The 12,096-nt window shown below is 38.8% G+C and overlaps 1 long non-coding RNA gene across 1 annotated transcript; it reads left to right on the forward strand.

The window, feature by feature from the left end:
• The first annotated feature begins 2,772 nt into the window (after nt 1–2,772).
• LOC122689598 lies at nt 2,773–9,319 on the forward strand. The gene is made up of 3 exons (XR_006339858.1): nt 2,773–3,050; nt 3,774–3,863; nt 7,780–9,319. It is a non-coding gene; the product is annotated as an uncharacterized LOC122689598 (long non-coding RNA).
• Nucleotides 9,320–12,096: the final 2,777 nt, after the last annotated feature.

Genomic DNA, 12,096 nt, shown 5'->3' on the forward strand with positions numbered 1-12,096 from the left:
TGTTGGCAAAGTAATGTCTCTGCTTTTTAATATGCTATCTAGGTTGGTCATAATTTCCTTCCAAGGAGTAAGCGTCTCTTAATTTCATGGCTGCAATCACCATCTGCAGTGATTTTGGAGCCCACAAAAATAACGACTGACACTGTTTCCACTGTTTCCCCATCTATTTCCCATGAAGTGATGGGACCAGATGCCATGATTTTAGTTTTCTGAATGTTGAGCTTTAAGGAAACTTTTTCACTCTCCTCTTTCACTTTCATCAAAAGGCTCTTTAGTTCTTCAATTTCTGCCATAAGTGTGGTGTCATCTGCATATATGAGGCGATTGATATTTCTCCCGGCAATCTTCATTCCAGCTTGTGCTTCCTTCAGCCCAGCATTTCTCATGATGTGCTCTGCATATAAGTTAAAAAAGCAGGGTGACAGTTTACAGCCTTGATGTACTCCTTTTCCTATTTGGAACCAGCCTGTTGTTCCATGTCCAGTTCTAACTGTTGCTTCCTGACCTCATACAGGTTTCTCAAGAGGCAGGTCAGGTGGTTTGGTATGCCCATCTCTTTCAGAATTTTCCACAGTTCATTGTGATATACACAGTCAAAGGCTTTGGCATAGTCAATAAAGCAGAAATAGATGTTTGTCTGGAACTCTCTTGCTTTTTCAATGATCCAGCGGATGTTGGCAATCTGACCTCTGGTTCCTCTCCCTTTTCTTATACCAGCTTGAACATCTGTAAGTTCACGGTTCATGTATTCAAATATTAGGTAACGCTAACTCTTCTTTGATGATGTGAAGTTGCGTGTGTGTGTGATATACCCATATATCATTAATATAAAGATGCTATGACAAAATATATAATTGATATAATCATTTGAATCACTGATGCTGAAGCTGCAACTCCAATATTTTGGCCACCTGATGTGAAGAACTGACTCATCTGGGATGACTCTTTTGCTGGGAAAGATTGAAGGCAAGAGGAGAAGGGGACAACAGAGGATGGATGGTTTGATGGCATCACCGACTGAATGGACAGGAGTTTGAGTAAACTCTGGGAGTTGGTGATGGACAGGGAGGCCTGGCATGCTGCAGTCCATGGGATGGCAGAGAATCAGATATGAATGTGTGAGTGAGCTGAATATATTTAAAGTTACTTGTTTCATATCATTTTTTATTTAAAGTCTGTTTTCTCTACTACTAGTATAGTAACTATGGCTCTTTATTGCTTATTGCTTGCATAAAATTTTTCTTGAAACGTAATGTCAAAAATCTATTCAATTAGAAGATTAGTCTCTTTGACAGTCTATAGTTTCCATAGTAAAAAAAAAATCCATTGTCCCATCTTCTAGTATACCACCTTAATGTGTTGGATTTTTTTGTTGTTGTTGCTATTTATTTTACTAAATAGATTTCAGAGTGATTTTAAGAAGTAGCTCTAGATATTTTGATTGCTGTTGTTCAGTCGTTCAGTCATGTCCAACTCTTTTGTGACTCCCTGGACTGCAGCACAACAGGCGTCCTTCTCTTTCCTTGTCTCCCATAGTTTGCTCAAACACATGTCCATTGAATTGGTGATGCCATCCAACCATCTCATCCTCTGTCACCCTCTTCCCCTCCTATCCTCAATCTTTCCCAGCATCCTGGTATTTTCCAAAGAGTTGGCTCTTTGCATCAGGTTGGCAAAATCCTGGAATTTCAGCTTCAGCATTAATGCTTCAAAAGTATATTCAGAGTTGATTTCCTTGAGGATTGATTGGCTTGATCTCCTTGCAGTCCAAGGGACCCCTAAGAGTTTTCTCCAGCATCACATTTTGAAGGCATCAGTTCTTAAGCTCTCAGCCTTATTTATGTTCCAATTTTCACATCTATACATGACTACTGGATAAACCATAGGGGTTTGTGACTGAGGGGACCTTTGTTAATAAGCTGATGTCTCTTCTTTTTAATACAAGGTCTAGGTTTGTCATAGTTTTTCCTCCAAGAAGCAAGTGTCTTTTAATATGATGACTGCAGTCACTATTCACAGTAATTTTTGAGCTCAAGGAAATTAAGTCTGTCACTGATTCCACACTTTCCCCTTCTATTTGACAAGTAGTTATGGGACCAGATGCCCTGGGCTTGTTTTTTTTTTTTTTTTTTTTTTTTTTTAATATTGAGTTCTCAGCAAGGCTTTTCACTCTCCTCATTCATCCTCATCAAGACACTCTTTAGTTCCTCTTCACTTTCTCTTTTTACAGTGTTGCCAGCTGCATATCTAAGGTTGTTGAAGATTCTCCCAGAAACCTTGATTTCAGCTTATTACAGCCAATGTGGCATTTTGAATAGTATACTCTACATATATTTCATATAAGCAGAATGATAATATGCAGTCTTGTCACTCTCTTTTCCCAGTTTTGAACTGGTAAATTGTTCCAACTCTTGCATCTTGACCTGCATACACATTTCTCAGGTGACAGGTAAGAAGTTCTGTTACTCCTGTCTCTATCAAGCTGTCCATGGTTTGCTGTGATACAAATAGCCAATGTCTTTAGTGGAGTCACTGAAGCAGAAGTAAATTCTTCTCTGGAATTCCCTTGTTTCCTCTACAATCCAATGAATATTTCCAAATTGTTCTCTGGTTCCTCTGTTGTTTCCAGTGTAGCTTTCACATCTGAAAATTCTTGGTTTATGTACTGCTGAAGAATTTTGAGTATTTCCTAGCTAGCATGTGAAAGGAGCCAAAGTGCATGCTTGTTTGTACATTCTTTGGCATTACCCTCCTTTGGTGTTGGAATGAAAACTGACCTTTTCCAATCTCATAGCTGCTGATGAGTTTTCCAAATCTGATGACATATGAACTCAGTGCCCCAGTTTAACAGCATCATTAACAGTTTAGCAGTTTCATGTTAATGAATGCTCACAGTTTTTGCCTAAACCATTTGCTTTCTCCTTCATATCTGAATGAGATCCTTTTTGGCTTTAGGTCTGGCTCATTCATCATTTTGTGAATGTTCTACCATCCTCTACTGGCCTGAAGAGTTTCTATTGAAAAACCAACTGCTATCCGGGGATCCAAATGTATGTTACTTATGTCTTTCCTCTTGCTGCATTTAATGTTTGCTTTTTGTGATTAAATTTTCAGTGTTTGATTAATATGTGTTTTGGGGGTATTTCATTTTGGGTTCATCCTGTTTGGGACTCTCTAATGTGTTGGGATTCAGGGAGCTATTTCCTTCCCCATTTAATGGAGGTTCTCAACTTTTATTTCTTCAAGAATGCTCCCATGGCCCGTCGTTTTGTTTTTTTTTTTTTCATTTTTAGTCTTCTCCATTTGGACACCTATGATTCTCATGGTAGGGAATTTAATATTGTCCCAGAATTCTCAGAGATTTTCTTAACTGTTTTCCTTTTTTTTTTTTTTTGCATACCCCTCTGTGTTTCATTTATTTCCTCCTTTCCACCTCCACCTAAGTAGTTCTTTCTCTGTCTCAGTAATTCTACTGTTGGTTCCTTCCAGAGTGTTGTTAATCTCAGTTATTGAATTGATTATTACTGCTTGACTGTTCTTTATTTCTTCTAGATCCATGGTAAACATGTTTATTTCTTTTCAGTCTGGGGCTCCAGTGTATTTACTGGTGACTCCTCCTGGCTTTCAAGATTTTGGTCATCTTTACTATCATTATTCTTAATTTCTTTTTCAGGAAGACTTCCCATCTCCTCTTCTATTGTTTGTTTTGGTGGATTGTTTGTTTCATGTACCTTCACCAGATGCATATTTCTCTCCCTTTTCATTTTGTTTAGATTGCCGTGGCCTGGGTCTGCTTTCTGTAGGCTGGAGGGTTATGGATCCATCAGCTGTGGAACCTGATCTTTGTGTGTGGCACTGGACCGGTAAGCTGTCAAGGTTTAATTCTTGGGGTATCTTGTGCTTGTGCTCTGTCGGGTGGAACTGGATCACTTCTCTATGAAGTGTAATGAATTGTCCTGTAATGCACTTTGTGGTTTCTGTGAGCTTGGTATGGCTTTGGGCAGCACCTTTTACAATATTAATTTTTGATTTCCATCTTTGCTGGAGAATAGGTGTTGGTTGTCTTGCATTGGCTGAAATTGCTGGCTTCAGCTTGGGGCTTGATTTCCATGTAGGCATGGAAACTTTTGTGTTTCTCTTTTAATGTTCACTGGTGCCAGGAGTTCAGCAATGATTTAAAGATCTGGAATTGACCTCGTGGCCTCTGGGTTTCGGTCCCAGAGTGACAGTAGCATCAAGAATTCTGCATCCACAGAACAGAAGATTAAACCCAAGGTTAATGGTGAAGCAATGCTCCATGGCCAGAAACAGCCAAAGGGTTCACAGAGTTATACAGAGAAGAGAAAAGTGAGGAGGGAGATAGAGGTTTCTAGGAGGAGAAAAGGGAGAGTCAAAAGGGGAGAGCACAGTTAACTCAGGAAATAAATCCGTAAGTGAAAATATTTCCTAAACATTGAATCCTTAAAGGTAAATACATTGGTAAAACGAGTTTCAAAAAGCAAAGTTTAAGAAGCTAGAATCGAATTTAAACTACTATAAACACTGGAAAGAAGATAGAAGTCAAAATAACTCTCAAAATTATAATGTAGATATAGAAATGAAAGTAAAGGGAATGATAAACAAGAAAACTGATTAATGTTTTTTAACATGAAAATAATACAGAATAATCTAACAATTTCTCTAGAGTTGCTGTGAGCTTAGTGGTGTCAGATCAGTGTCAGATAGTCTCTTTTGTCCAAGGCTATTGTCCCTGAATTGCACAGTTTCTGCATTAACTTCAGTTTCAGTTTGTTGCACCTGTCACTTCTGGGTCAGTGCGCCCTTCTTTGCTTATTTTTACTTCCTCAGGTTGCAGTTTTCTTTCGTGACTAGTTCACACCTGACTAGTTTGCACCATAACACGAGGGGGCAGTGGGACCTTATTCGACCTCACTTGCTCAGTGGTGTAGTGGTGAGGGGGGGAACACTGAAAACCAATACCACTGGGATAGGTGGGGTGCTTGAGGTGGATGGACCACAGTGGGCTTGCCACTGCTGTAGGTGACATGTACTTTCTCAATGCACCTGGCTCAGGTTCCCGGCTGATCCACGAGGGCACTGTCCAAAATGGGTCTTGTGTTTCACGCACTTCCCAAGTCTAAACCACTCAGGCTGCTTTGGTCCATTCCCAGGTCCAAGCTGCTCAGGCGACAGGGTGGCAGGCAAGGCACTGTCCCAGGTAGGCTGTGGATCTTATGTACCAGACAGGTCCCAGCCACTCGGTTTTTTGGCTTTGCTAGAAGGGCGATTTGCAAGAGTGCTGTGTCTGGAGGGGTGCTGAACTCAGGCTTTGACCTTCATGGCCTATGCGAACTGTCCATGAACCCAGGAAGATATGATTAGCAACTGGCAGCCTGCTCAGAGTTTGGTGGGAGATGTCCTCTCTGGGGCTGATATAACAGCAGCTTCTTGCCTTCTGCCTCTGGATGATGCAAACATTCTTTTCTGCCTTCATGGAGGAAAGGGCCAGAAATGGCAGCTCGCTTGCACAGCTTTGATATTTTGTAATGTGCAATCTTTTGTTCTGTGAGTGTGCCAGTTTTCACTATGTGATCTTAGAGACTTCTCTCAAGAAAGGTCCTTTTTTGCATTTTTGTCTTTGGTATTCCCCAAATTTAGGATGCTGCATAACCATAGCTCTGTCAGATTGTCCTCAGAGCATTAAAACTGGGATCCTTACCACAGGGCAGATGATACAGTCCAGGCAACCCTCCCAGGGCCACCTCAATGATGGTGCATGGGGTCATCTGAGCTTCTTCTCTGCTGGTAATTGCAGTTAGGGACATGTGTTTTTGTTTTTCTTCCCCCTGCATATGTCGCTCTATGCAATCCCAGATTTCGCCACTGTCACCGATCTGAGAGGGTTTGCTATTGTTTGCAATCTTCTCCTCCTTTACAACTTCTTCTTCAAGACAGGTCTCAACCCCTAAATACTTTATCTCTCTTTATGTCTCTTTTATTTTGTCCTAACTCCGCTTGAAGAGACTTGTCTGACTTTCTAGGTAAATAGGGCCAGTCCACAGTGTCCACAATTTGTTTTCTGGAAGTTCTTTCATGTGCAGTCGATCCTTAGATGAATTTGTGTGGGAGAGCGTGGTCTTTGCCTCCTATTCCTCTGACATCTTGGGACCAACCATCAACCTACAAGACACATTTCATCAACTGAAATGTTGTTGTTCTTCAGCCACTAAGCCATATTTGGCTCTTTGTGCCCCCTTGGACTGTAGCACATCAGGCCTCTCTGACCCTCACCATCTCCCATATTTTCCCTGAGATCATATCCTTTGAATCGCTGATGCTATCCAAATTTTTCATCCTCTCTCACTCACTGCTCCTTCTGCTTTCAACATTTCCTAAAGATCATGGTCTTTTCTAATGAATGAATTTAGAGCCACAAAAAATGAAATCTGTCACTCTTTCTGCATTTCCCCCTTGCATTTGCCTTGAACTGGTGGGAACAGATGCCATGATCTTACTTCTTGTAATATTGAGTATTCAAATGTACTGTTTAGCAAATGTTTCCCTATAAACAGTGACAATTATTGTTTTCTTGTAACTTTGTTTTACCTCAGGTTTTAGAATAAGAAACTCTTCTCGAAGTGTTTTCTAAGACTATAGCTACTCATTTTATATAATACTGATGGTTTTAATTTTCTTGCTGGAAGCATGTGTGCTATGCCTCTGTGACAACTGGGTGAAATGTTGATAAAATACCCAGCCTATAAAATATTTCCACATTAACATAATGTCTTGAGCCTGTTCAAGGTAACTAGTTAGTTTTTCTCTAATATGGAAACTAGGCAAATACAAAGGATGACAATACCAAGAAGATATGATATGGAGAGGGGGCAGGCAGCTGAACCACCGTGGCATGAAGGGACAGAAGTTTGGTTCATCAGTGCTTTCTATTGTAATATTTGGAACAAAAAGTTAGTGATGAAGGGAAATTTTACCTACTGAGATATGGAAAAGAGATTCTGATTTATACATCATTTAATTTCAATGTTAGGCTACTCAGAATAGCCTGATTATGACCTATGAACTGTGCACTCTACATCTGTTTTACCCATTAAAGGGAAATACATTTTTAAAAAGTGGGATATCTCTTGTCCCAAATGCAACTAGTTGACCACTGGGAATTTTGTTCAGATATGTTCCTGTGTTACTGGAACCTGAATCTTTAAAATTTTATCCAATGTAAGAATAGCAGCTGCTTTCTTAGTACAATATCTTTAAGCACCTGACAGTTGCAATTTTATGGGTTCAAGGTCTCATCAGTTGTATGAAACCCATCTCTTATTACAGAAAGAATAGCATAAGATGAGCCAGATTATGGCATAGCCTTTCAGCAAGAGGACCTAAATTGTTCAGCCAGAAAGTGATTAACAAATCTTGGGTTGCCCAAATAGTTCATTTACTCTCTTGGGAGTGTGCATTGTTTGGCCACTTTAATGAAGATGCTGTAAGTATTATTTTGACAAAACAAAAACAAAAAACTTGGAACAAGATGCAAGTCCTGAAGCCATGTAAAGTGGTGTTTACTGTGATTTATAAAATATTTTATTTGAGGAGCATAATTTCTACTAATATGTAAGTTTTTAAAACTATGAATGGAGGGGGCTTATTTGATGCTATTAACATTGTATGATTAAAGGAATCAATTTGTTTATAGTTGAGCTTTGTTTCTCTGATTTACCTGGGTTTTAAAAGTTACTAAATAATTTTCTCCTTTGGTTTCAGTTGCAGCACTATGATAATGCAAATTTTGAATGAGGTTATCCCCAAATTTGGTAAAAATGAAAGAAGAGTTGGGAATAAAAACGTCTCTACACTATCTTCATTAGTCTGAGATTATAAGAAGCATTGTAAGCCAGAGGTAATGTGGATGATCATAACTCTGACTTTCATCTTGAAACTAGCGGAGAGGACGTATTTTCAGCCTGCAGAAGTTTAAGTATGCCATTCCTACGAAAGCCTTCTACCATCCAGATAGTTGCTGATACAATTGCTCCAACTCATAATGTTTTCTCTTCTCCATCATCAAAATCAGTTAGACCACAGAAGCATATTGTGATACATCAACCTGAAACTGTTGTTGTTGTTTTTAATTGAAGGATGATTGCTTTACAGAATTTTGCTGTATTCTGTCAGACCTCAAAATGAATCAACCATAGATATACATATATTTCCTCCCTTTTGAAACTCCCTCCCATCTCCCTCCCTATCCCACACTCTAGGTTGAGCATTTTTCATGGGACTTCACATAGCAGCTACACTAAATCAAATGGCCCAAATGAGAATTTTGCAGCTATGTCTACATCTATTTCTCAGTACCACATCTTATCTCCATTACAGAACAGTTATTTTGGACTGACGGTGGAGACTTCTCACTTTCCAAATTTGTATGGTAATATGGCAGCCCATGACAGTGCTTTTCCCAAACTACAACACGCAGGCAATTCATGTTTCCCAGTGCCACAGATCCCTGATACATCTGCTACCTCTCTTTCAAGGTCAACTCATCAACCATCTTCATTATTTGAAAATCATCCTAATACAACTGATCTACCAAACAGGTGTCAGATTATGCAGGATAATGAAGATTAGAATTAATGGTGGGAGAGATGAACAAATTCCTACAATTCTCTTATTTGAAGACTAAAGTGACATGTTCATCTTCATAGTGTCAGTTTCTATTTTTAAATAATTGAGAGTAAAATGAGAGTATTATTTCAGCACCTGGCTATTTTACTGTGCTTTAGTATAAACTCTTCTATTCAAGGAATCATGCAATATGCATCCTATGTAAATTACACCTAATGAATTGTTTAAAAAATATAAAATTAGAACAAAGTGAAAAGATGAAATGTAAATAAAATGATTTTGAAATCATCCAGGCTTAAGTGACTGGGTGTCTAAGTTAGGATGGTATGGGAGAAGGAACAGATACACATCAAATTTAGAAAAAGCAAATAAAGAGTATGTACTTTGCTGCTTCCTCAGTTTTATTATATCATGTCAGTTATCAGGAAGAAAGCTAAGAGGTTAGACAGCAGGTTGTCTTCATTAAACAAAAATTTATTTCGTACTTGAAAATACTGAGATGTACTCAGCAACCATGACCACCATCATACCATCACTGGAATACCAACAATAACATGACATAGTCAAAGATTGCACCACAGTCAGCAAAAGATAGGTATTTTACCAGCGAGATTATAAAGGGTCATTTTTGTTCTGCTCTCCTTATATAATGTCTTCATTTCAGCCCACCAAGACACCACCCTATATTTCCTAACGTATATTTTGATGTTGCTTTCCTGTCCCTAAAAGAAAGACTTAAATCCTTGTGGTGAATGCAGCATCTCATCATGGTTAACCAGTTCTTGGAAGACATGGCATCTGTTCCCCTTAGTAGCTTCATTATCTATCTGTTTCATTGAACTTCTAGACCTACAATCAGGCTAAATATTTTCAGTCATGCTTAGCCACATTTCACAGTGTTTCCTAAACTCTTGTATGGAATTGGAAAGAACCTGTTTGCCTACCTACCAAGTTATTCACATATATCAGATTCTTCTATGTTTCGTGTCTACCGAAGTTTCCTTATGTATCTTGCACGTCAGTTAAGACTTAGTGCCTGCCAAATGATGTATTTTACATACTTACTGAATTAGCAATAAAGAGATGTAATAACCAATCAAAAGCTATATGCATTACTCAACAACATCCCATAGCTTCCACTATTACCATAATTGACCTTTCTTATTTACTGAGAATTTAGTAAGGTGATGTCTCTTCTTGTTAATGCAATGTCTAGGTGTGTCATAGATCACACACATCAAGAAGCAAGTGACATTTAATTTGATGACTGCAGTCACCATTCTTAGTGATTTTGGAGCCAAAGCAAATTAAGCTTGTGACAGTTTCCACACATTTACCCCTTCTATTTGCTGAGTAATGATGTTACTGGATGCACTGATCTCTGTTTTTATGAATGTTGAGTTTTCAGCAAGATTTTTCACTCTTCTCTTTCACCCTCATCATAAGGCTCTTTACTTCCTCTCCACTTTCTATTTTTTTTTTCTGTCTTACCATCTGTATATCTGAGGTTGTTGATGTTTCTCCCAACAAACTTGATGTCAGTTTGTGATTTATTCGCCTCGTATTTTCATAGTATTCTCCACATATGTTTCACATAAGCAGAGTTATGAACTGGTTTGTCACTCTCCTTTTCCAGTTATGAAATGGTTAATTGTTCCATGTCTGGTTCCATTTCTTGCATCTTGACTCATGTAAGAGTGGTTTCAAATTTTACCTCCTCAAGAATTTTCCATGTACCCCCCTCCCCCTTTTTTTTTGCAATTTTTTCCTTCAGGACTTCTGGTTTCTCCATCTGGTTTCTCCATTTGGTTTTCTCCATCTGTTTTCTCATCGTGGGGCATTGATCATTGCCCCGGATGTCTCAGAGCTTTATGTGTGTCTTTCTTTCTTTCTTTATTTTTGCACACTCTACTGTGTTTCATCTATTTCCTTGTTTCTACCTCCAGCTAATTAATTCTTTCTCTATCTCATTTACTCTACTGTTGGTTCCTTCCAGAGTGCTGTTAATCTCAGATACTGCATTGATTATTACTGCTTGACTCTTCTTTATTTCTTCTAGATCCCTGGTAAACATGTTTATTTCTTCTCAGTCCGGGCCTCCAGTGTATTTACTGGTGACTCCTCTTAGCTTTGAAGATTTTGGTCATCTTTATTCTCATTATTCTGAATTCGTTTCAGGAAGACTTCCTATCTCCTCTTCTTTTGTTTGTTTTGGTTGGTTTTTATCATGTACCTTCACCAGCTGAATGTTTCTCTCCATTTTCATTTTCTTTAGCTTGCGTGGTTTGGGTCCCCTTTCTGAAGGCTTATAAAGGGGTATGGTTCCACTTCATTGTGGAACCTGACCTTTGTGGGTGGGATTGGACCAGTGACTTGTCAAGGTTTAAGGCTTAGGGGAATTTGTGTGTGTGCACTGCCAGGCGGATCTGGATCTCTTCTCTCTGGAGTGCAGTGAATTTTCCAGGATTGTGCTTTAGGGTGTTTGTGGGTTTGGCATGGTTTCAGGCAGCCACTTTCATAATATTCACTGCCGTGTTTATTTTTTGCTGAAGAATAGGTGTGGGGTCTCTTGTACTGGACTTGCTGCCTCAAGCCTGGAGCTTGCTTTCCATGTAGGCATGGAAACTCTGGGGTGTGTGCCTGTCCTTTAATGTTCCCTGAGGTCAAGGGTTCTATGGTGATCTAAAGTTCTGGAATCAACGTCCTGGCCTCTGGTTTCTGTCCCCAAGTTACAGTAGCATCAAAAATCCACATCCACACAATACAGAAGTTAAAATCCCTAGGTTAATGGTGACACAACTCTCCTCATCCAGAAACAGTCAAAGGCATTCACAGAGTTACAAAGAGCAGAGAAAAAGGAGGAGGAAGATAGAGGTGCCTAGGGGGAGAAAAGGGAGAGTCAAAAGGGGAGAGAGCAATCAACTCAGGAAACAAATCCCTAAGTGAAAGCAGATCCTAAAGATGTTGTTTCTAAAGCTACAAAGTTGATAACCATTTTAAGAAAGCAGAAATAAACAACCAAGAATAAAACGTAGACTAGTGTAAGTAGTGTAAAAAAAGAGGTCAAAATCATTCTCATATATATATAAAATGTTTAAAAATTAGATTTATGTTTATTTTTTAGAAAGGTAATAATAGTCAATAGAAATAAAAGTTTAGGGAATAATAAAGAACTAAAAGTTTTAAAATTTAAAGAAATCATAATTATAGAAATAGTCTCAGAATTTCTAAGAAGTTGTTTTGTGCTTTATGGTGTCAGTACATTGTTAGATAGTCTCTGGAAGCTTGTATATGTGAAAGGCTACTGTTGCCCCTCAAGTGAACAGGCTCAGCATTAACTACAGACTGTTATTCCGTTGAACCTGTCACCTCTGGGTTGGTTTACACTTCTTTGCTAATATTTTCTTCTTCTATTTGAAAGCCTCTCCCATGTCTGGTTTTCAACATGAACAC

Source organism: Cervus elaphus, chromosome X (genome assembly GCF_910594005.1).
Source record: "Cervus elaphus chromosome X, mCerEla1.1, whole genome shotgun sequence".
NCBI classification, from domain to species: Eukaryota; Metazoa; Chordata; class Mammalia; order Artiodactyla; family Cervidae; genus Cervus; species Cervus elaphus.